The following is a 23,720-nucleotide window of genomic DNA, read 5'->3' as shown; positions in this document are numbered from 1 at the left end:
GTGAGAGTTAGCCAGCCTTGTGGGAATGTATTCTTACAAGTGCATGCACTGGCCAGGGGCTGTATGTGTGGACCTGAACAAAAGGTATGATTGTCATTGATAAGGTGAACCCCTGCTGCTCATGCTGGGATAGGTCCCCGCCTCCTGCAACCATGAACAGGATATGCAGATCAAGTGCAAATGCACGACACATGGATGAATAATGTGGCATAAGTTACACAGATATGAGATAACAATATGAATGTAGAGGGTTGAGGGGTAGAGCAAGTGTCAGTTGCAAAGCTTTTCAATTCTCTCAACCCTTTGAGGCTTTCTCATATTATCAGGCTTAAGGGGTTTCTTGTTGCCAATTAGTCTTACAGTAAGTGATTTGTGAGCAAAGAGAATTAATGTGTGAAGGAACTGTTGAATTGGTGAGTAGTGCTAGGTGTGATGGAACCCCACACTTTTAAAAGACCACTTTTTCTCCATTTCCTGCTTCTGTGTTACATTCTCCTCATTAGCCATTCCTTGATAATTTCTTCCTTCACCTCAACTCACCAGCTTTGTCCCCCCAATCGTCTTCATCTCTCTGCGTCACTCTGTTTTTTCTTCCTGATCAACCTCTTTTTTTCTGCCTCCATCTCTCTATCTATCTCCCTCCCTGTCTCTCTCTCACCGCACATCTTTGCTCCTGCGTCACAGAAGCTACTTTAAAGATTCTGCTGCTCCTGTTTTATGTAGAAAGGCACACACACAGACAAACACACACACACACACACACACACACACACACACACACACACACAGGCTAATGAATGTGTACAATTTTCCCCTCGCACAGGCACACAAAAACACACTTTTAAAAGTATGACCACTATTTGTCATTTGTTTTGACTCTTTCATTCTACCCTTTGCTCAATCTCCACTGCTTTTGCACACATGAAGGCCAACACAAAAATACACACACGGACACAAGAGCACACACACACACTTGCTCCCTGCTCCAGAGGCCCCAGAGCAAATGTTGTTATCAGCACTCCACAGGAACAGACCAGTGACTCAGCCTGTCTGACTGTGTGGGTGTGTGTGTGTGTGTGTGTGTGTGTGTGTGTGTGTGTGTGTGTGCGCACAACGTCTCAACAGCCTAAAACCTCACAGTTTCAGTCAGATGTCTCCAGCTCTCTCGGCTCTCAGAGCCGGAAGGACACACTCACACACCTGGTGTACACTCAGCAGGCTATTTCTCACTTTTCTGCCGGTGCACTGCGATGACAGCACACACATCTGCCACCATTAAGATTTTTACTTTGTTTTAGTGAATCTAAAAAAAAAAAAATAATGTTTTTGAAGTGGTGTTTCATGCACCAACAGTACAAACGTTTAGCTGCAACTAAAGCCTACAGCATGTACAGTGCCTGTGGAAGGTGTGTTTTTGTGTGTGTGTGTGTGTGTGTGTGTGTGTGTGTGTGTGTGTGTGTGTGTGTCTTGTCTCAGTGCATTCATTAAGGAGAATTCAGCATCTCAGGAAAAGCAGAAATGTTTCACTCAAACACACATTTTCAATTTGCGCAGACACATCATTCAAGTTCTGCCTTTGACTTTGTACAGGAAGTCAGGTGGACAACACTCTCCTGGCTCCCAAACCTTAATTGTGAGAACCGCTTCCTGAGCCACAGCTGTCTCTCTTGTGTGGGCATTATTGCTGCTATCTGGGAATTCAACACTAGACTCAAGAAGCACGTTCCAGGCTGCTCTTGGTCTAGTTAAGGCCCAGACCTATGGAGGAAATAAACATGAGCACAACACTGGTTCTCTAGGGTACATTCAAGATCCAGTTATTTAAGCAATCCCTCCTCTGAAGCAGGAGACAGGACCCCTTCTGTGCACCTGGCGAAGGTGCAGGAGGACAGACAAACTGTGAAGAACAGGTCCTTGCTCATACTGAATGTGTAACTGGGCTGAGTAGCCACACACTCAGACACAAACTATGCACAGAAATAGTAACAAGCCAACCCTTACCCGATATATTAAAAAATTAACTGCCCTTTTTACATCTTAGTCAGCCACATCCTATCGTTCTCATATTGTGATCAACTAGCCACTGAACTGAGGACGACGTCACAAGTATCACCCTGTGGTGCAAAATAGTGTTTTTGAGTGGCATAACAGAATGGCTGCATGTGTCAGCACAGCACGGGGTGCCAGAACAAAGTGAGAAAAAATAAACAAACCAACAAACAAGGATGACTCAAAAGTGGGAGGATGATAAAAGAAAACACACACACAAAAACACGAGAACAATATCAACAAAATTAGTTGCATTCAAAATTTACCACCACACTGTTATACTACACTCCACTGAAAGATTGGTTTGTATAAGCCATTATATTTCACTCATAAAAAAGAAAAAAAATTGCCTTAGTATACACAGTGAGCATTTTGATCTCACATATGTCAGTATGTAGCGTTAATTTAAATTTGGTCAGATTTGATTTTTTCACTAAGCCTTTGACTTGCAATATCAGAAAAATATTCCACAAGCTCAAGCTATCATTTGACAACTTTGGAAAAAACTTTAAACACACAGGCGGGCTGCAGCTCCACGCATTTTAAAGAATTTCATATATAATATAGAAAAGCGTTAGAAAACCAAAGCTTTATTTATCTGTTTAAGCTAGCTAACTATGTCACTTGTTCACAGATAAAGATGCTTGCTCTTAGCACACACGTACACACACAGAAAAACACTCAAACATACACACAGATGCTTAGACAAAGTAAAACACTCAATGGCATAACTTTCCCAGTCTGTAGCTGACACCAAATCACTCCATTCACTCATGGTGTTTTCCAGAAGTTGAACAAATCCATTGTTTACCAAGTCACAATTAAGTGTAAGTCTCATAATAAAGCCATTTTTCTGTTACAAGTGTTGCTGGAGTTTTGACCATCTCTCTCTTCTCTTCGTGGCCTACAGTCCCAATTTAAGACTGACCTGACTCCTGACTCAAGCCCAAGTCCTAAACTCAGTAATTTCCACAACCACTGTGTTATGTCTTGAGAGGGTTTGTATCATTACTGCAATGTGGCTATCCTACATTAAAATAATGCCCCCCGCCAGCCCAGTGTCTAGACTTCCATCAAAAAAAGTAGAGCATAGATTAGACCATTCCAGTACAGAAGTAATATTCATTCATTTCCATAATAGGTAATACTGAACCTAATTTAATCTCATAGTACTATCTTAATGTGGTATTTTTGGGTACGGTAACAGTAATGTTGTTGTATATGATTAAAAACAATAATGTATGTACTTTTACTTTCTGTCCTTACCTGTGTATTGTTTAAGTCAGTTAATCAGAGCCAGAGCTAAATAAGTAACAAACAAAATGTTGTGAATCAGAGTGCTGACGGACTCTTCTGCTCTCGAGTGTGTAGCTTGTATAACAACCCATTACTTTTTATTACTCTGTTTTGTCCATGGTAATTTAATTTGGGAGGCTGGATGGGCGATATAGTCAGGTCTGTTCTGGTGTGTCGTAGCCTTGGGGGACTGAGGGGAGAGCATGTCATTGTGAGAGGAGCAACAAGAGACGGAGTGAGAAAGTGAAAGGGGAAGAGTGAGTGGCGGGGGGGGGGGGTGGGGGGGGGGGTTGCTGAAAATCAAATAGATGGCTTAAGGAATTGATGTAAAATCGAAAGCAAGAATGCTGCAGAAACAGATTATAGCGTAAAGCCAGAGGCAGAGACAAAGCTGATGGGTGTTGATGCGAAACAGACTGCTGACCTCCCTCCTTGACTTTTGACCTCCTCTGTCACTCTAACAGGAAGTGCGCCGCTCTCCTGACAGGAAATAGACTTATAACCTCTGGATTTATGGGAGTCAGTGGTATCTTTGTCTAATTACAATGTCTGGATTTATAGGAGTCTGTGTTAATTTCCCTAGAGAGAGAAAAAACCCTCAGGATATCGTTGACATTTTAGTTGTGATGGGTACACTGAATGACTTTGTTGTAACTGTGCCACTTATTTGCCAATATAGATGCAATCCACCTATTTTATATTACAAGTAACTCTTGATATAATAAACATTTTAAAGACATGATGTTTTGAGAGAAATGTGCATAAACCACAGTGTTACTGTGTGATGTGTTACTGAACAGAAGGTCGGAGCATATTTATGTAAAACTGGGCTGTAGTGTTTGGAGCTTGACCTTCGACTGAAAAGCCCCAACTTTTCTTTAACTGGGCTGGCTAAGAGAGCAGAAAGTGTGATAAAGCAAAGTGATCTTTTCCTTTTTTTTTCTTTGTTTATCTTTCGCAGTAACAACTATTGAGTCACTCCACTTTATAATTGCAGTGCAGAACTTTCAAGTCAGAACAAGTTAACTTTTTGTTTCCATTTTACAAATGTTTGCCAGGCTTTTTCTTTCTTTCTTTTTTTTTTTTTTTTGTTGATTAGAGTGGTCTGCAAAAGGTTTGGACAGCATTTACTGGCGACTTTGTAGTTTTACAAAGAAAACTGTCTGGCAGCGGAGAAAGGAGTCACAGAATAGAGGACGAGAGGGATGGAGAGAGAAAGGGAGAGATGACACATACACATGCGCACAGTCAGTCAGCTAGGCAATAAACAGTAAAGTGGAGCGCCTCATGGAGACACAACACAATGCTGTTCAATTAGATTTCAGCAGCATTTGCCTCAGACCCAATACAGAGGCAAAGGACCCTTGCTGATTGCAATCAGTCAGAGTGGCAGGCAAATTGGATTACTATTATACATAAAAACTATTGAGCATGTTTCCTTCCTTTCCTCCCATTGCTCTTTTTCCATTATTTTATCATCTTATTGGCTGTCAAAGGGTAAAATGTACGTATATAAAATATTACACTCAATTCAGTATGATGGTAATGATATTTTGTGACTTTCTTGACTCCTGGAGAATGGAGCAGTTGTTTTAGGAGACAGGATTTGATTACTATGGGAAAGTGCATATTGTTCTTTTGAAGCAGACTATGTGGCTTTGTTATTTCCTGAATGCAGTTAAACTAAGTTACTGTTTGTGTTTGAAAGGCAAAGATCCCTCAATCATCTAAAAAGGCCTGTTATTTCTTTTCCTACAAATACCTACAAGGCTATGGAGGAGGGGAAAAAAAGACGTTTCTCATGAGATAGGTCATAAGAGACCTAACCATGCTTTTTGCTATGGATACCATTCAGAGCTACAACCATTATAATGTCAGTTAATTACATATTCAGGTTATCTCCACTTGTTCAGATGGTGTCTCTGAGGCTACATTGATACTGTGCGTATCCAAGCATTATCTAATGTTAGCCATTTCAGTAACTCTGTATACGTTCAGTGGCTCGTAGGGAGATACCCAGGGGACCGCCATGGCATGCTGAGCCATTCCACTACTAACAAACACATGATTGGAATCCCTGTGGTTTGATGGTACTTCCTTTTCTGTACTTGATAAAGAAGAACATTTCTGTGAATGGTATAGCCCATTCGATACCTTTATATCTATGGTTTCTATCTTAAATGTCTTAAAATGCAAATACTTGCTCCATATGTGAAGTAGATTGAAATAGGCTATGGTTTTCTGAATGAGCTGAGTGATTTGTGTTGCCTGAGTTGAGCCAATCATTCACCAATCATACAGGAAAAGTTTTATAATTTTCTCACTCACAAAAAAAAATAAAAAATCCCCTGAAAAAACCAAAACCAATGAATTAATCTTTAACAAAGTATCGTCTGTAACAAAAACTTAATACAGAGCTTATTCGTCTGCGTCCTAATGAACCGTACTGTTGCTGTGGATGACATGTTCCTTCATTATCATGAACACGGGCACTGTAGTTTATCTTCCCACATACACCCTCCTGCTGCTGTAAACACTCACTAGAGCACCAATTCTGTGGCTGAGAACAGTCCCCAACAAAAGCATAACACTTCTGAAGGATGCCGGATTTGTTCACAGCCTAAGCAAAGTTGCTGCTCGAGAGGCTCAACTTACAGCAGAAGAAGTCCACCGTTGTACAAGTGGCAAACACAGTTCATTTGTGGTTTGGATGAACTGTCAGTTTTATACAATCAAGGACAACTGAAGGAGAGCACCTGCTTGTCTGGCATATTAAGGAAACTGACGGTAACTACTTTGAGGATCTTGTCTATTACATGGGTCCGTACTGTACACTACAGCAACATTGACACTCAGCTGCTGGCTGGCTGTTTCAAAGACATCCATGTCTTTCTCCAGCAAGCTGTTCTAGCTGAACACTCCCACAGTGAGTCACAGCTGCAAGGTACACAACAGTAAAGCCCTAAAGCGTTTGACTACAATACTATTATAACGGTGCTGAACCACTGAAAACACATTTTCTCAATCTGCCTTTTACTACAAGCAACAGAATGCTACATGAACACAAACTTTTCTATTATTGTTATTTCACACAACAGATTTCTGTTTGTGCTGTTGTTGCTCTCCTCACTGGTTTTTAGGGGAGGGGGGAGGATCAGTTAAAAAAGGTGATGTCACATACTTCAGCGCTCCAAATAGGATTTAACAATTTTTAAAAAATCTAATAATGTTGCTTGTTTGTTTTTGCCAGCGATGCCCACACAAACACACACACACACACACACACACACACACACACACACACACACACACACACACATTCCTGATGAAGCAGATTCACCGAGTTTAAAACTCTGATTAAGTACTAGCTGAAGACACATTTTTTGCTGTAACTTTAACTTTGATTGTTGCTTATTTTATCATGAATATTTAGTGTTATGGAAAAACCAAGTTCTCAGGGGCTTTTAAAGTGCCCCACACTGGCCAAGATAAACATATTAAAACAAGACATGCATGAAAAATAGGAGTTAAAACACTTCTTTCTCATTCCCTGCTTTGTGGTCACTAACTTCCCTACCTCCCAAACTTTGATGGGAGCATAAACACTGGGTTCACAATGTGTATTTAACCTTGAGAAACTCATTTCTCATTTCCACAATCAGCTTCCCTTCACCACAGAGAGGGGAGCTGTTTGTATGGGCAGATAATGAGTGACTCTTCAGAAGACTTGCCTCCAAGATTTATGATGTAACTGTCAGGTCAGGTAGTTAGTGGCGATTGACGGCACTCAATGATAGTGTTGCAACACTGAGCATTTGGGTCAATGGTGTTTGATGATAAACGTCAGCTTTTTTCATGACTTGTTTCTTTTTTGTTTCTTCTTTGTCCTCGACTGATTTGATTTCTGATGTTGCATCAAAATTAGGGTGGTATTTGGACATGGTGTGTAACATGTTTCTGTGAAATGTGATTATATGTGAGCTAAACAGACACTTAACAGTAGTATATAGGCAGCTGATGAGTCTTGTGGTTTTCATATTGTTTTTTCTTGTGTTCAGGTACGCCCAGACAGATGAGCTGATAGTTTGTGTTGGTTTAGTGTTTGCCTCTGTTGCTAAGGAGACGTCTTCTCTCGCCGTCTTTCCTTGGTTTCATTTGGCTACAACTTTCGACAACTATTGATTTATTTGATCAAATGTGTTTACTGCATCTTATTACTTTTTGCACAAGGTTTTCATCTGTTAGGTTATGTGTGTACCACAAGAGGTAGTTTCCTGGAACCTATCTGGTTTACTAAGTGACAGGTTGCATTAAACTATGGCTATTTTTTTATACAAGGAAACCCATGGAGTGTCTTCCAGTTTGTCTAGAGATGCTGCTGAGGCCTGGAGTTGTATGGAGCCAGGACTCACTGTTTTCAAAGCAGATTTAAGAGGAGTGTCATGCCAGTCTTAAAAAGTGACAGTGTGGTGGCACTTTAGGTTTCTTTGCAAACACTGATTTTGTCATGTGAAAAGTGCTGTGTAGGGAAAAAGTACATTGTTTAGAATTCACACTGTAGCTTTGTTAGGTTGGACTCTGCTATTTTCAGGCCCAAATGCTGATATTTATCACTAAAACTAATATTTATCACTAAAACTAACCAATATGAATATGCCTCCATCACTGTAGTCCTCCATCAAATTTCAGCAAAGTAATCAAAACTCCACTTTCACCAAAATAAATCTCTCTTTTCTTTGCATAGCATGAAAAAGTTTTTTGTCAATAAAAGATTATTCAATGAAATAATAATACAGTGTCGCAACCTGTTCTGCATAACCACTTTAATTCAGCTTACATAAATGCGTCTCTTTTGTAACATTTGAAAGCTTCACTTAAATTCTGTCTGACTGGAGGGTGTGAATGTTTCAACTGTGTCACAATAAATGGTGACAGACCACCACCTGTTGTGATAAACACACCTCCTCTTTAAGCCAATCTGGACCACAATGATTGATAAATCTTATGAATAAATGGATACATTAAAACGGATACACAGAGAAGTGAATATGGGACTGTGTGTGTGGGGGGGTAATTGTGAGGGAAACAAATAAGAAAATATGTCAAGGTCGAACAACTACAAGGCTGTGAAGGGAAGAGACATGCTGCAATAACAGAGGATGGAGAAGAAGTTGATAGCGTGATGGGTAGAAAAAAAACAGACAGGGAGAGAGAGGCAGGATGTCCCCACTGAGACGGACATGTCACACACCAGTGAGCCTGACACACAGTGAGGGAATATATCAGTTCTCTCACTTTCTCTCTCTGTAGCTCCCTTTTACATGATATCTATTTTTCCTTCTCCATCTTAGTCTTCTTTTTTATTCTCTATTTCAGATGAAAGCAACGTACAGTAATCGACACTCAAAGAAATCTTTTTGGGTCCTTCTGAATAGTGTTTCTCCACCTTTGAAACGCTGCTGTTCAATAATGCATGACATCATGCATAACTTACCTCTCAATTTCCCTGTCACTATGTGCATTTCAACTCTATTTCTCCATGCGCATTTACATTATTGCTTATTGTAGGGCCTTTGTATTCACCCACACACATGTGCTCATGCTTGCACACAGGTGCACACAAACACATATGCATACAGGCACACGGAGCATTTGGCTCGTGCTGGGAATTACCTGTTTACCTAATTAACAGCACTTGGCTGGAGGCTAAAGATATGCAAACCAGGAAGGGAAAAATAAACAACACAGAAATAAAATATTTCCCTCCCGACCTCCTCTGGAGAAATAGCATTTCCCTGTGACTGCAAAAGCAAAGGAGAGGGGAGGAGAAAAAGGTTAGTCATTTTAAAGTATTTTGTTTAAAACATTGATCTCATTACACATGCCTTTATTCTGAGTCATTCTCTACATGGAATGAGATTAAAAAATAACACTATAGGCGAGTTTTGGCTTTGATATTTCTTGCTCTTTTTGTTGCTCTGAAGCCACATGAGGTAGTGCAGCATCTCTTCTGACAAGCTGTGTTTTTCTTTTTTCATATCTGAGGAACCAAGCCCTTTCTTCTTACTATTTTATTTTTGCTTCATGTTTCGGTTCACACACCATGAAGCCTGGAGAAGGAGTTTCTTTATAAAAGAAATTAGACGACTGTATTCCTTATAAAATGCAGTGAGGCTGTCTAATATTAGTTTAGAGGAATGCAGTCAGACTGTGTGTGCGTGGAAACTATATAGCTCCCTATATCAGTCTCTCCTTCCGGTGAAACCAGTACCACCCCTGAGACTGATAACTTTCCTGTTTATACTGCCCTAATCAATGCATGTGTGTGTGTGTGTGTGCACGTGTGTGTGTGTGTGTGTGTGTGTGTGTGTGTGCGTGAGTGAGAGATACAGAGAGCGAGGGAGAAAGAGTACAGATGTGTTCAGTCTGTGATCTGTCAGCATGATCTGTCTCTATATCACCACTTTTATCTGCTTTGATTAACACTGGGGATATTAAGCAGACCCAGGAAACCCCCCAAATTACACACACATAAATCATCACACTATCATGCACATACACTAAAGCCTCAAAACACACACCCACGCACACTAGAAAAAGTCTACACAAACACGCACTCGAGCGAAACCTCTCACATCCACCCACGCCGCTGCAGACACCCCAAGTGAAATGTATTGATGAAAAGACCACGAAACTGACTTAACATGATTAATTCACACATGCATACAATAGTCGTCCTAACTCTTTCACACCATATAATAAGCTCTTTCACTCTCTAATACAAGGCAAGGGAATTAAACATGACCATATGCGCTGCTAAAACAAAAGAGGCCAGCTGAGGTTTTTGTTTCAGCCCTGTTACAGATGCTACTAATGTGCCACCCCATTACACACGGACACAAGGACACATGTATGCACACATACACAATCTTAGACTTCATGACCAATTGCAAGTAATTTGCATAATTACATTCAGACACACAACCACACCCAGATCCTGAAAATGTTGCTGTGAGAAATTACGAAAAGGCCAGTGGTCAGACACATATTTATGTCAATCATTTAATTAAACAATGCAAACTAATGGAAGTCTAATGCAGTCATTGTTAGCTCATTATCCAGCTATGAACTTGTGTACAGGATGATTGGTGTAGGTGGTTTTTTTGTGTTTGGGCTAGAAATCACATACAGTTCAATAAAAGTAGTACATTGTGAAAAAGGTTTCGCCTAGCATGGTGCCTGGCAATAATGGTTTTAGTTCCTGGTAAATTTTACTCCTTGCTGTGTTATTAATAAATTGGTCATTTTCAGGTAAGGTCAATACCAAAAATGGTAATTTTCGTAACAGAGACACGTAGACGAACAGTGAGGTTTACTCCAGCATGTGATTCAATCATTCTGCTCAAAAATCAGCACAAGAGACAGAATATGCAGCAGCTGTAAAGGCCATAAAACATCAAAATCTTAAGTAAATGTAACATTGAATATTTGAGATCAAATAAGCAACATCAAAGTCAACAGTTTGAATAAGAAACATCCTAAATTGTTATTTATTCATTATGTTCAGGACTGTGTGGCTGTGGTTTTATCAGATTTGTACACGACAGTATCCTGGCAACATCAGTAAGCAAACAAACCCACAACGATCATTACATTTTAATTCAAATGTGGCTAAATTCTGATTGGTCGAGCTTTTCACACTTTAAATGAGAAACTTAATGACAAAACTACAAGTACTGAAAACTCTCATATGAAATAAAGTAAACCACTCTAAGCCATTTGACAGAAAACTGTCAGTTCATGTCATAGTGAGAAGCTTATTGAGAAAACAGGTATCATATCTTTAAGGGTGTGGAGGTCAGAAGGTGGATGGACAAACAACAGTTTGACTTTACCACAGATTTTCTCTGTTAAACTAGAAGTCAGTATTGACATTTTTATCACGTAACCACCACTGTGATCTCAACCAAGTAGTTTGCTCTGATACATCCAAACTGTTAAAGTTTTAATGAAGCACAAGTTGGATAGAGTATATATATATGTATCTTGACACAAATTAATCTCCATTCATTGATTTTGAGTCATTCCAAACATTTTAAAAAAACTGTCTTTAGATTTTCATTAGAATGCCTCAGATTCATACCAATGCCAACCTTTAACAAAACTTGACTACTTTCAATACAGTACATTTTCCATTGCTGGCCTTGCGAGGAATTACTTTCAGTCCCAAGTATTTAGGTTGTTCAAATACCACTGCTAAGACTGACTTTTGGATAGGGTTAATCTGTGGGTTTAAATGCACTTACGTTTTTTTCCAGTGAAATGATTTGTTAAACATCATGTACAACAGGAAACCTACACTTCTCCTGGTAAACACAGATTTATTGGCTGTTTATCAGGGAAACAAGGTGGAAGAGGCTTTTTGAATTTGCCTGCACGTGCAGTCAATGTCCACCCAATAAAGACCGATCCACCAACACCTCCCAATAAAGGATATAAATGGCCGTCGAATCCCAAGTACTGACTTTGTTTCAGCAACTAAGAGGAACATATTATCCAGTATGAATTACAATGACCCAGTATTCTTCTTAGTTGGTCTTATTACTCTGCTGATCAGTGGCCAGCCAATGATTGGCTGAATTGTGAGACCACAGTGTTGTCATGAAGGGTTCAGAGGCTGTCCCCCCAAGTCTCCCCAGCTGATTTCTGCAGTTCATGTGTGCTGACATGCTTTGTGTGCTTTCGGCCTCCCAGTCCCTCTACTGATTAGTGAGAACACTGGATAAACAGGGTTGCAGTCTGCAAATAAATGTTAGTTTTTTTTTTACACTTTCACAGGATGGTGTGACCTCGTGTGGTGAGAGAGATTCAGAGCATGCACTCTTTTGGAACTTGCAGAATAGATCACTGTAATAACCTTCTTCAGAGAAAAGTAAGGCAGTTACTGTACTCTGATGTATCTTAATGATGAAGAACATGGACTAAGAAAAAAGACCTTATTACTGCTTCAATCAAATCACTTCACTGGTTTCCAAGATACAACATAACTGACTTTAGGATTCTTTTGCTTGTGCATAAAGAACTGAATGGATTCACTCTATAATATAGCTGCAAGCATCAAAAAGCCAACAACACGAAAGAAAGAGTTTTTTCTTCAGGCTTGGTTTGAAGAACATCTGTGTCAGTTATGGTAAAGACCAAATGCAGGAATTTGGAACTTAAGGCAAATGCACAGTTACAGTGCAAACATTTATGAGGCAAAATGTAAATGTTCTTATTGCAGCGCCCCTAGAGGTCAAAGGTATCTTGAGCTACCTCCTGATGACCTATGATCCTATGACCTCACTTCCTGTTTGGTGGGTTTGCCAACATTTTCAATTGGCTGTGATCGACAAACACTTTTGAAAATCAAAAATCCATCTGAAACAAGGCTTGGTCTGAAGGTCATTTGTGCCAATTTCAGTGAAGGTTAGACAAAGTTTGAAAAAAACATAAAACATAAACTCCAATATGGCAGAAAATCCAAAGATCCAAGGATACCTAATTTTTAAAAACCTGGTAGAGCACATACAATGAAGGTTCACTCCGAACTAAAAAATCAAGCATATGGTTCAAAAATTACATTACATTACATTAATGAACACACCTCCAACTTTGACCTGTTGACAGTGCTAGAGTGCTTGAGGCAAAGACTGCAACTTGGTGAATCAGGATGCCAAATTTCAGTGGATGTCTACGCAGCTTCACTCCTAAGTCCCCAAATATATTATTGTTGGGGATGCTCAGAAGCGATGAGCTGAACAGACCTCTAAGGTCATCTGGCACTGGCCTCCTTGCTGTCCGCAGAGTAAATACAAAGTCTGCCTTTAGTTGCTATGCTCCTTGTTGCTGGATGAACTGATGCTGAGTGTTTCCCTTGAAAGTAGCTGCTAAACTTTTCCTTTTGGATAATGCCTGAGTCAGTCTGGATTATTTAAATTAAGCAGATGAAATGTAATGGTCATATACGCACAATGAGTTCTACTGTCAAAAGAGACACTTCATACATGATTGGTAAGCCTCCACCTTCTGCTGTTGGAATCATCCATCCTGGGATTGTGTCTCTCTCAACCTTATGGGCACTTGCACAAGTAAGTCTGTTTACTTGTGTGGATATTGCCAATTGATGAACAGAAAAAAACATAGAATGGACCAGATCTAGCCCTAAAAAAAACACATTTTAGCTGCTGTCCCTAAGCAGCTTTATAAACAACTCATATAACTCATGGAGCCTTTAACCATGTCACTTTACCACTCTGTGAGTTACTGACTTTGCAGACACCCAAGTAGGATACAGTTACAGTATTTATATAGCTTCTTCAAGTAGGAGTTTGGTCTATGTTGACTGGACAAAGCAGTACCTACAAATATCAATGCTCAACTCTTCAAGAGTGAGAGAGGGGCTTTGCATATGCCCTTAGATTTAATCAATATATATTTATTTGCCAACACATATGGATGAATTATAGTATAATGGTGTCCGTCATGCTCCAGGATAGATTCCATGGGTCCAGAAAAAAAGCATTTATACAAAATGGGTTTGTAACAATTCAATTATTGTGTCTGAAAGGCATCAGATTACAGTATGTTTTTAGTTCTGAATTAACCTCACTGTATAAACAATACAGCAATGTGAAAATGAAAGTGAAACTAAAAGGTCTTCTGTCTGTTAATGTTATAGTTCTGGCCATTTCACAACATAATGCACAAAGAACAGACCCTGGTTGTAAACATGATTTAGTTAGTTTAGCCCACAGATTTCAAGTTGTTTCCTACACTGGAAAATTGGTATGGAAAATTGGTATAAAATGGCTTTGATGCACAATCACTACTGAAGTGAAGCAATATAAGCACATGGGTATAGCAAGAAAGTAAAACTGTGATCTGTAACAGCAGTCATCCTGGCACCAGCCTGAAGATACTGTAGCCACCCATGATGATAGCCTGTGTAGCTAGTGATTTTTTTCCTCATTGAGACCACAGGTTAAAGTGTGTGTGCATGTTCGCGACCATCTGAATGTGTATGAACCAAAGGTGGTTCACAGCTCGTTGCTAACTTTACACGTTTTTTTTCTTTTTTTTTTTTTTTTAAGTGTTTTAAATTTGCAGCCTCAAGTCCTTTCTAGCTGAAACTAAAATGAGGACAGGGATGTTGAGGTCAGCAGTCTGATGGACGGCAGTGCATAGCAAAATACAGTGTATCTGCCTTCTTACTTTGATCACAGGGAATCTACTTGCCTACAGGAAAGTTTTGAATATATGTATTTTTTAACTTGTCTGTTTTTGGGCAAAATTTAAATTTATGTTCCCCCAAAAACTGAGCAACAGCTAGAGTACGAATATTGACTAAAGTGAGAACCAATACAATTTAAAAATTCATTGTCAGTATTTACCACTGCTCTCCAATCTACCAAATTGTGAGTTTATTAGGTCCACTCAATGTGTTTTTAATGGGTTTTTGGTTAGATGCCTGAAATAAGGTCTGTAGTTTTCATGTTTAATTCTACCACATTCAATACGCCAGTAAATAACCCAATTGTGACTTTTTTAAAGCTTTTGCGTGTCTTAAACCTAAAGAGTTTGTCAAGGGCATTGAACATCATCATGCCAAACATGAGAACCACCTGTGTTTATACTCATGCTGTTGAAAACTATTACTAAGCAAATGAAAGCTTTGTAGGAGGGCTTTTATAGAAGAGGCAAGCACCGAATCAATTGACAAGTTGGAGGCTTAGTAGTGGTGATGTTGAAGTCATGTGACCGTGGTGCAGACTCTTTATAGCCTTACATTAGCTTTTCACTTCTGGTGATTGTATTTAGGCTTCAAACATCAAAAAAGTGTTGTTCATTTGTGAAGATTATGTTGCTGAACAAAACCTGAAAGTATCATAAACTCTTATTTTCTGCAATAATCCAAAAGCTTTTGGAGTTGGAAGTTTTAATATTTAGTCGGGCCTCATTGATATACGATGTAGATGGAATGGGCAAAACTTGAATTTAAGGCAAATGCACAGTTAAAGCCCCCAAAGAAAATCAAATAAAGTGAACAAATTTTATTCATGGTTAGATATGTGCTGCATGTCCCCTCACTTCACCCAGGTTATAAGAGCTGAAAGGCCAGGTATTCAGAAATTAAGTGTGCTCTAAAATTCCACCACAAAAAAATGTTATGAGAGAATAAAATTACAAGACATTCTGATGAAAATGCATATACAGAGCGTGTGTGTCCTTGCCATGCTTTGACATGAATGCCAAACACTATTTTGAAAAATGAAAAATTTTAAAAGCCAGGCTGCCTCTCTTTCTGTTTCACCGTACAGTATGGAAATTAATAGCCACCTTCTTTTCTCTGAGTTTCTTTCCAGTATCCCACAGGGTGAAGGCAATTATCAGCACTTTTAACTGCTTTTACCTGAGAGGTAAATACCAAATTGAAACCCAAATAATAGAACAAACAACTATGCTGAGCCAAACCACCCTCAATCCATTAGTCGTCACTTGTGTGAAAATGTAACTATTTTCAGTTTAAGTCAAGGCTGGTTCAGTGGCTCACAATTGAAAAACAAAAAGCATTTATTTCTGTAAAGTATAAAATGTTCCCAGAGGCCAACAGTGCTCTATCCGCACAAGTACACACTGCACAGAACAACATCAGACCCAAACATACACACAGAAACACACACACAATTACACAAAGTACAGTACCAAGGTCGTGTCTCTGCAAATGATTTAGACCTTCCTCCTCTCTACTGTTTGTTATTCTTTCTCAGCTCTGCTCCTATATCTCGTGTCAGCACCAAAACTGTTTCTACAAATGTAATAACTGCCTTGATCATTTCTAAAACTCCAGGAACTGTTACCTGATTCTTGCAAGAACAACAGAAGGGTGTTTTTAACTTTTTGGGCTGCAGAAGCGATGACATCATTTGATATTCATACACATGCACACAAACACAGACACCAACATTCACACAAACTCATTACCTTGGCATGCGCTTCTTCGTTGCATACTCACTAACACACATTTGAATACTGGTGTTTTGCCAAATAAGGCCTCGGGGTTATTCAGATTTCAGTTCCCCTGAAATGAGAACTATCAGCCTGAAAATTCTTTCAGAGTGAAAACACTGGCTCCGCTTCTACAGCATATGTTCAGAACTTGTCTTTGTTTAATGGCTGTCAGTCTTTTAACATTTCTGTAGGTTTCGACGCTGCGTTTTTCTTTCTTTTGTTTTTTACGTTTTTCTGCACTGCTGGAGACTGATGTAAAAAGGATGTGCGTTTGCCGTTTGAATTGCTGCAGGGCACTTGGATAGAATATGATAATGTATTTCCATACATGGTACATACTATACAGAATACAGCTTTATCTATAGTCACATGGCAGGTTTTCCCAAGCTGAACTTTATAGGGAGGACTTAAAAGGATTTTGAATCCCAGTATCTTAACAGAATCCAGCAGTCTCTGTATCCAGGCAACAGTGACGATGTAATTTCCATGCAACTGAGCTGCTTCATCTTGGACATATACTGTACTGTACATGCAAAAGTAGGTCTTTTGTTACTGTTGTCAATATTTTAACAGACTTTCACACTGAGGGCCAATAAATGCCCCTAATTAAAAGCCAAAAAATCTGAAGCAGTCTGTTCTCGTTGACGCATGAATGATTCATGAAACTTGTATTAGCCTGTAGATGAAGCTGCATCAAAATCAGTGTGAGCTAGGCTGTTAAAGAAGCAGTCAGATGTTGATAAGATTCTGAAAACCTCTATGATCACAAAACCTTGTATTCAGTCAGAAACAGTCTTGTTGAGGAGGTGAAGGCTGGTCTCTCTTGACTCTTTCACATGAGGAAAAATAAACGCAACTGCAAGTTATCAGCACCTCTGAAAACAATACTTCACAAAGTCAAGTGCCAGACAGAAAGCAAGGGAAACAATGGAGAAGGGAGCAAAAGAGACACACACCAAAATAGAAAAAACACATGCAATGCTCAATGCGAGTAGTATAGAGTATTGTAAATAGAGTAAGTATGACACGAATTAAGAGAATGACAGTGAAAATGAACCCATTTAGATTGTTTATGAATATGTTGAACAGATTATAAAGCTGCTTTTTTTCCAAGCTGACAATTATTTTTTCACACATCTGTCAGACACACAGCAACATTAAGAATCATTTTTGAATTATGGTTATTGACACCCACATAATATTCAATCCAATGGGGCGATAATTCTCTATGGTAAGACGAAGAGCGGGACGTCCACTAATTGGAAAGGTTGGATTCCCAGCTCCACCAGTCCACTTTTTGAAGTGTCCTTGGGCAAGATACTGAACCCAAAATGGCCCCCGATGTATCATCTGTATGTGAATGTGCATGTATGGCAGAAAAGCGCTATAAAAGCACTGTATGAATGTGTGTGTGAATGTGGCTTCCATTGTACAGTGCTTTGAGTGGTCAATAAGACTTGAAAAGCCCTATATAAGTGCAGTCCATTTAACATCCACTCACATGCAACACCTTTCACAATAGTCATGTGATCTATTATTAGTATATAAAAATATATATTGATAAGTGCAGCTTGAAGTTGCACTCAGCCAAGAAACTTGGCTATGCTCTTGAATTTATAGGCTATCATGTGTTTGTCTGTAAGGCTAGCTAGTTGGGTAGACAGTTGGTTAGTTTATTAGTATGCTTTTTGTCACAAAGTATTTCAGTCACTAGTGATGCTTTTGAATTTGCACAGTGCAACAAATATAAAAAGGAGAGAAATGCCTTTACTTGGCTTTTGTAAAAACTGTGAAAACAGGCATACACTGTGTACCAACTTGACTGGCAGACAAATATAAGTCTGGCGTGTGTTTGTTGTTAAAAGAAATTTAGAACAGAAATGCAGGCTAAGGTACGTGCATGTTTACACGCACACGCCTGTTTAAAATGCACAGAAAGAGACACATACTAAGCTTTCTGCTCAATCTGTTAGCAAATTATTTGTCATCATTTAAAGGCTCTGTGTCTGTGTGTGTGTGTGTGTGTGTGTGTGTGTGTGTGTGTGTGCATGAGAGCAGATGTGCATGTTATTTGTGAATGCATACCGCTTTTAGTGTATTATATCGCATGTGTGTGCTTGTGTTAGAGTGTGTACATGTGGAAGTGACAGTTCCTCTGCCTTCTGGCATCTTCTTCTGAACTGTGTGAAGGTCAGCCAGGCCTGAGAGACATGACACAGGTACAGCGGAGGCTAAAGCAGGAGACGGCCTGACTCTCTCGCTACTCAGCTGTGGTTGGACATCCACCTGTGGTTTTTGGTTCAGAAAGAGTGGGCGAAGGATGAGGTGACAAATGAAGATGAAGAGGCAGAAAATTAAACAAGAGAGGCATGACTTAGCGGAGGAGGAAGTGACTATAGAAGAAGCAAAGGTAAGAAGTGAGAAGGGTGAAAAGAAAATTCACCAAGGGAGACAGAAGCAGTGGAGGCAGCCTGGTTTCAGCATGATTTCTTAGAATTCAGTGATGCTCAACTCATAAAAAATACCTTTTTCAAGTCAAATTACATGGAGAAGATGTGCGGTATGAAGCATGAACATTTTTCTTCCTCTTTCATTTAATCATTCATTATTAATGCAAACTCGTGTGTGAACGATTACATTGCAACATTTCAGCCAATTGGTGATATCAATGTGTAATGCTTTTATCATGAAAAAAACATTTAGTTAGTGCTCTTTTATGGAGCTCTGTGAGACTATGACCACTAATGGATTAATAGGAAGAGCTTTGAAAAGAAGGCAAAATAAAAATAAAGAATGGGAAGAGAGATGGAAGAATTAGCACTTGGTAGAGGTAGAAGAAAGGAGATCGACTGCAGAGAAGTGACTGAAGAGGAGTGAGGAAGTTTAGCAGGGAAAAATAAAATTTTTGACATCAAAACCAAAAGCCAAAAGTCTTGACGTTGTGTCACAAGGGTTAGATATTGACAGTCCTGACTGACTGAAGTGTTAATCATTGATTTTACAAGGACGCATGCCACCCCAGGGCGGCTGGACACATAAATCAATAGTAGTGCTCACATACTGATGGAGAATAATTTCAACTCTGCAATTCAAAAGCTTTCTTCAGGCATTAAATGAGTTTTCCAAAACTAAGCTGAGTGACTAGACAAAGAAGACGGAAAGAGAGAAGGGCAAACTGGACATGAAGTGTAAAGAGACAGAAATAACGACCAACAAATCGTGACAGACCTAAGAAGACACGCAAATACGTAGTTCTGACAGGCCATGCCGTCAGGGACAGTACACCGATTAACTGATGTCTGCTGATCAGACATCCAACTGTCCCAGCTGACTCATGCTGATGCGGACAGCTGATTGCTCTCCTTCAAATCTGACGATCTAATTAAATGGTCTTCTAACATATCAGGCCGCCACTTTTGCACCGACACATAATGTACATCGCAGTCCACCCACTCAGCAGTCAGAGAGTCTAATACTTTCACTATTGTCTTGTGCTTCATCTAGTAACGTGCTCATATTTCCATATCAAAATGTCTTGATAGATTGAAGATTGCAATCTCAATCAATGATGTTGTTTTTCCTGTCATTGTCGTTTTAATTTGTACAGTTTGTTGTTTTGTTTCTTTTTTGTGTGTGTTTTTATGTCTGTGTGCCTTTAAATTCCTCCCAGAGACGAATAAAGTTTAATAAAGTTACATTGAATTTAACTGAACTGACTATTTAATCTCTTTGAATTTGTCCACTTTTAGTTGGAGCGTGAACACAGAAACAATGTCAACTTTCAATTTCCAGTTTACACAGTTTACTGATTGCACACCCACTTCCCCACCCAAAACCCCCAAACCCCCATCAGACAATAATCATGAAGGGAATACTAATTCAGCAGTGGTGGCCCTGAGCGCTCAGACATCAAAGCAAAGACACGGAGAGAGAAAGGGGAAAGAGAGGTAAGAGGTTAGAGAGTGATGGAAGGGAAAACAAAGAGGAAGACAGATATAGTATTTCACACCCACGGAAACTGTAATCCAAGTTGGTAAATCAGGGAAACGTTGCAAAATAAATGATCTTTTTATTCCTGATGGGATCTCCAGGGCTTCATATTGCATCTAAGTTGATGAGAGGCCAGGAGTCTGAGCGATACCAAGTCGTTTAACCGTGTAAGATTTTTACTGTGAAGAATCTGATGTTGTTGTCTGCCTGTCTCTCTGCCTGCCTGCTTTTTTATCTGTATATCAGCCGTCTGTTCATCTGTCTGTCAATGTCTTTCCTTGATTCTCCTTTATCTGTCTGTTCTTTTCCATATCTGTTCATGTTTGTTCTTCTGGCCATCTCTCTCTTTTTTTTGTCTTGCAATCTGTCCAAGTAACCGATAAGTTTTACTCAATTTTTTTTTTTCAAATAAGTCATAGTAATGAGTTTTTCTGGCTTCAAGGAAAAAAAAAACAATCAATGGTTTTGTGTTTATAGTTACTGGGTGCAAGAAAACAGCTTGGTAAAAAAGTTTTTTTCTTGTTGTGAGTAAAGGTCGGATTCGTGTCCCCAGATGAAAGATTAGTTTTTGTCCTTTTGTGGTCTTCTGCTGTCTATCATAATAATGTGAAAAGTTTCTCATTTAGTGGTCTAGTGGTCTATTCTATGGATCTCTGGTCTATAATGTAATCTTGAGTGATGTCTTTGTCATGATTATGAGATGCCGATGCTCATAGATTTTGTCTTAGGCGGAGGAGACATCCTGTGTTTCTCCACAATAAAAGAAGGGCCACATTTTATTCTTACCATGGTCCACTTCTGGATCTGAGACCAGTCTCTTATAAAATGCTGAACCTTGTATGCTGACAAAACATGATGTAAGTCTCCTGTTTGTGCAACCAATGGCTCATGTCATTTGAAATAAAAAAAGGGGGAGACCCTGCCCAGCACAGACGAGGCATGTATGATTGGTGAATTCTTTCTTTATTAAAGTGTTTGTAGACATGCACATTCCAACTGCCACAGACATCGAATTATTGGTGATAATTTACTGCACACTGCATGCAAAACAGATGCCCTCACCACCTCCTACACACATTCAAATTACCGCCTAACGGCCCATTGCTCATTGGCACCTACTGTCATAAGCAAGCAAACTGAAAAAAGCTAAAAATGGTAAGTTGTTACTGAAAATGCCAAACTGTAAAGGACAACTTGTCTATCCAATTTTCTCCAAGTGCAGTGCTGATTCAACATGTGTGAATAAATATGTGTGACCAAATACAACAGGGAGCAATAATGCCCAATGCCTCTCTTGAAATATTTTTTTTTTCCACATGAAAACATGAAGACTGAAGCCGGCAGTAAATCCAAATCCAGATTTTAAATACACTAAAGTAACTTATAGAGGGGCATCCCCAAAGCTGTGCCCTTTATTTGTCTTTTCATCTAAAGAGCAATATTAATTGGGAACAACAATAACAACACCTCTTCCAACACCAAAGAGAGACCTATGGACAGTGGTTATTAAGTATTTATTAATCAAAAATTTAGAACAATTCACTGAGAGTTTCACTGAGACTGATTTCAGCAGGGCTGGCCAATGCCCCCTGGCCTTGCCAGCCATTCTCCCTTTGCATGTGTCATCTGCATATGACTGAAGTCCCTGATACATATCTGTCAACTGTGTATTTCCCTAGAAAGCTCTCGGTAAAAATGCCTGTGGAGGATAACCAAGAATGAATATAGCTGTCAACTGGTCCCAGAGGAAAAGCTTCAAGCATCTTCCCTTCACTGTCAATCTCTCTGCTGGAAACCATATGGAAAGAATACTCTTCTTTTTTTTTTTTTTTTTTTTTTTTTTTTTTTTTATAAATCAGACGGCAGGCTTAGACAGCATCTGTGTGCAGGGACGGCTGGTATGAATGGGCTAACAGGGCTGAGCCCTCCCTATCTTTTACAGTAAATATGACAATATTGGTGTTAAAAGAACAGATTGTTTTACATTTTGTTTTAACCTACAGCAGCAACTCATTCAGCCCACAGGCCACTGACTTTTGACCAATGACAGTGGATGTACAGAGGTACATACAGTGAGGTGCTATTGCTGCGAGAGTGGGAGGGGAGAAGAGAGCAACTGTGGCACTGGTGAGTGTTAGCATGAATGAGGTGGATTATTTACTTTCTCATTCATTTTCTTCAATGTCTTTGGAGGAAAAATTGGAAGTGAAGAGAGTGGGGACACATCATCCAAACAATGTTCAGATAACACAAAAAGACAAAAGGAAAAAATAGTTCTGTGTTACTTGGTTTCAATCAAAGGACCGGCTGACAGCAAGTGTAGCTATGGATTCACTTTTGGGTTTCCCATGCTTGCTTTTTGGAGGAGTTACTGCTTAGATCGATAAGGAGTTGTGGATGTGAATTTATCCAACAAAATTAGTGTGAAGTTATCAATGTTGGGTAAAGTTAACATCGCCTGTCAACTTGATGAGGGACGTGAGGTTTGCCACAATGTGTTGCAAAACAGATGTAATGAAAAACAGCAGCAACATGTGTTATAGTGCACCCCCCACAGAATCGTTTTATCACGTTGTAGGCTACATGATCGAGCTTAATCATTCCATTATTCTTGCTTATTTTGTTTTTGTTAAAAGCGGCATGTGCTAATGTGTACAGAGAAAAATAGTAAAATAATGTGTGTGTGTGTGTGTGTGTGTGTGTGTGTGTGTGTGTGTGTGTGTGTGTGTGTGTGTGTGTCAAGCCATTCTTGTGGGTACTGCTCTGTAGTGTCATTGCTGTAACTGCTGTATCTCGGATGGGCTGCTGCAGTGATGAACTATTGATGGGTATAATGCATTTGTTAGCCCACCCACCCAATATCACCACCAGCCGCCGCCGTCTGTGTGGCTCAGTGGACTAAGGCACACTCACTGTGTTATGAGAATAAAGTTAATGGCTGTTTCCCCTGCTTGTTCTTTTATGAGATAAAAAATAATAACAGCACATTCCGATACAAACACACTCACTTGTTGCCACACAAACCTCCCACAATTCTCTCTGTCTCGCTCTCCACTACACACATACTCAAATGTGTGCTGCATAAGCTGGAATATTAGGTTGGCTTATTATGCTTTTCTAGAGAGTCTGCCTGTTTTTTGGACTATTTTGCTCATGTTTTAAATTGGAACATTTTAATAATGAGAAGCTCAGAAGTCCTCTGTACAGCAGTAAAATTTTTAGTTCTTGTCAAATACAGGAAATGCAAATGTAAAATTTCTTCAAAAATGAAGAAAATGCTTTCTGCACACCAGAGAACTCAGCCCTGGACCAGCTTAAGACTTTGTGGTATTTAT

This window comes from Seriola dumerili, unplaced genomic scaffold, assembly GCF_002260705.1.
Source record: "Seriola dumerili isolate Sdu_G_001 unplaced genomic scaffold, Sdu_1.0 BDQW01000290.1, whole genome shotgun sequence".
Lineage (NCBI taxonomy): Eukaryota > Metazoa > Chordata > Actinopteri > Carangiformes > Carangidae > Seriola > Seriola dumerili.
This window is presented reverse-complemented; position numbering follows the sequence as displayed.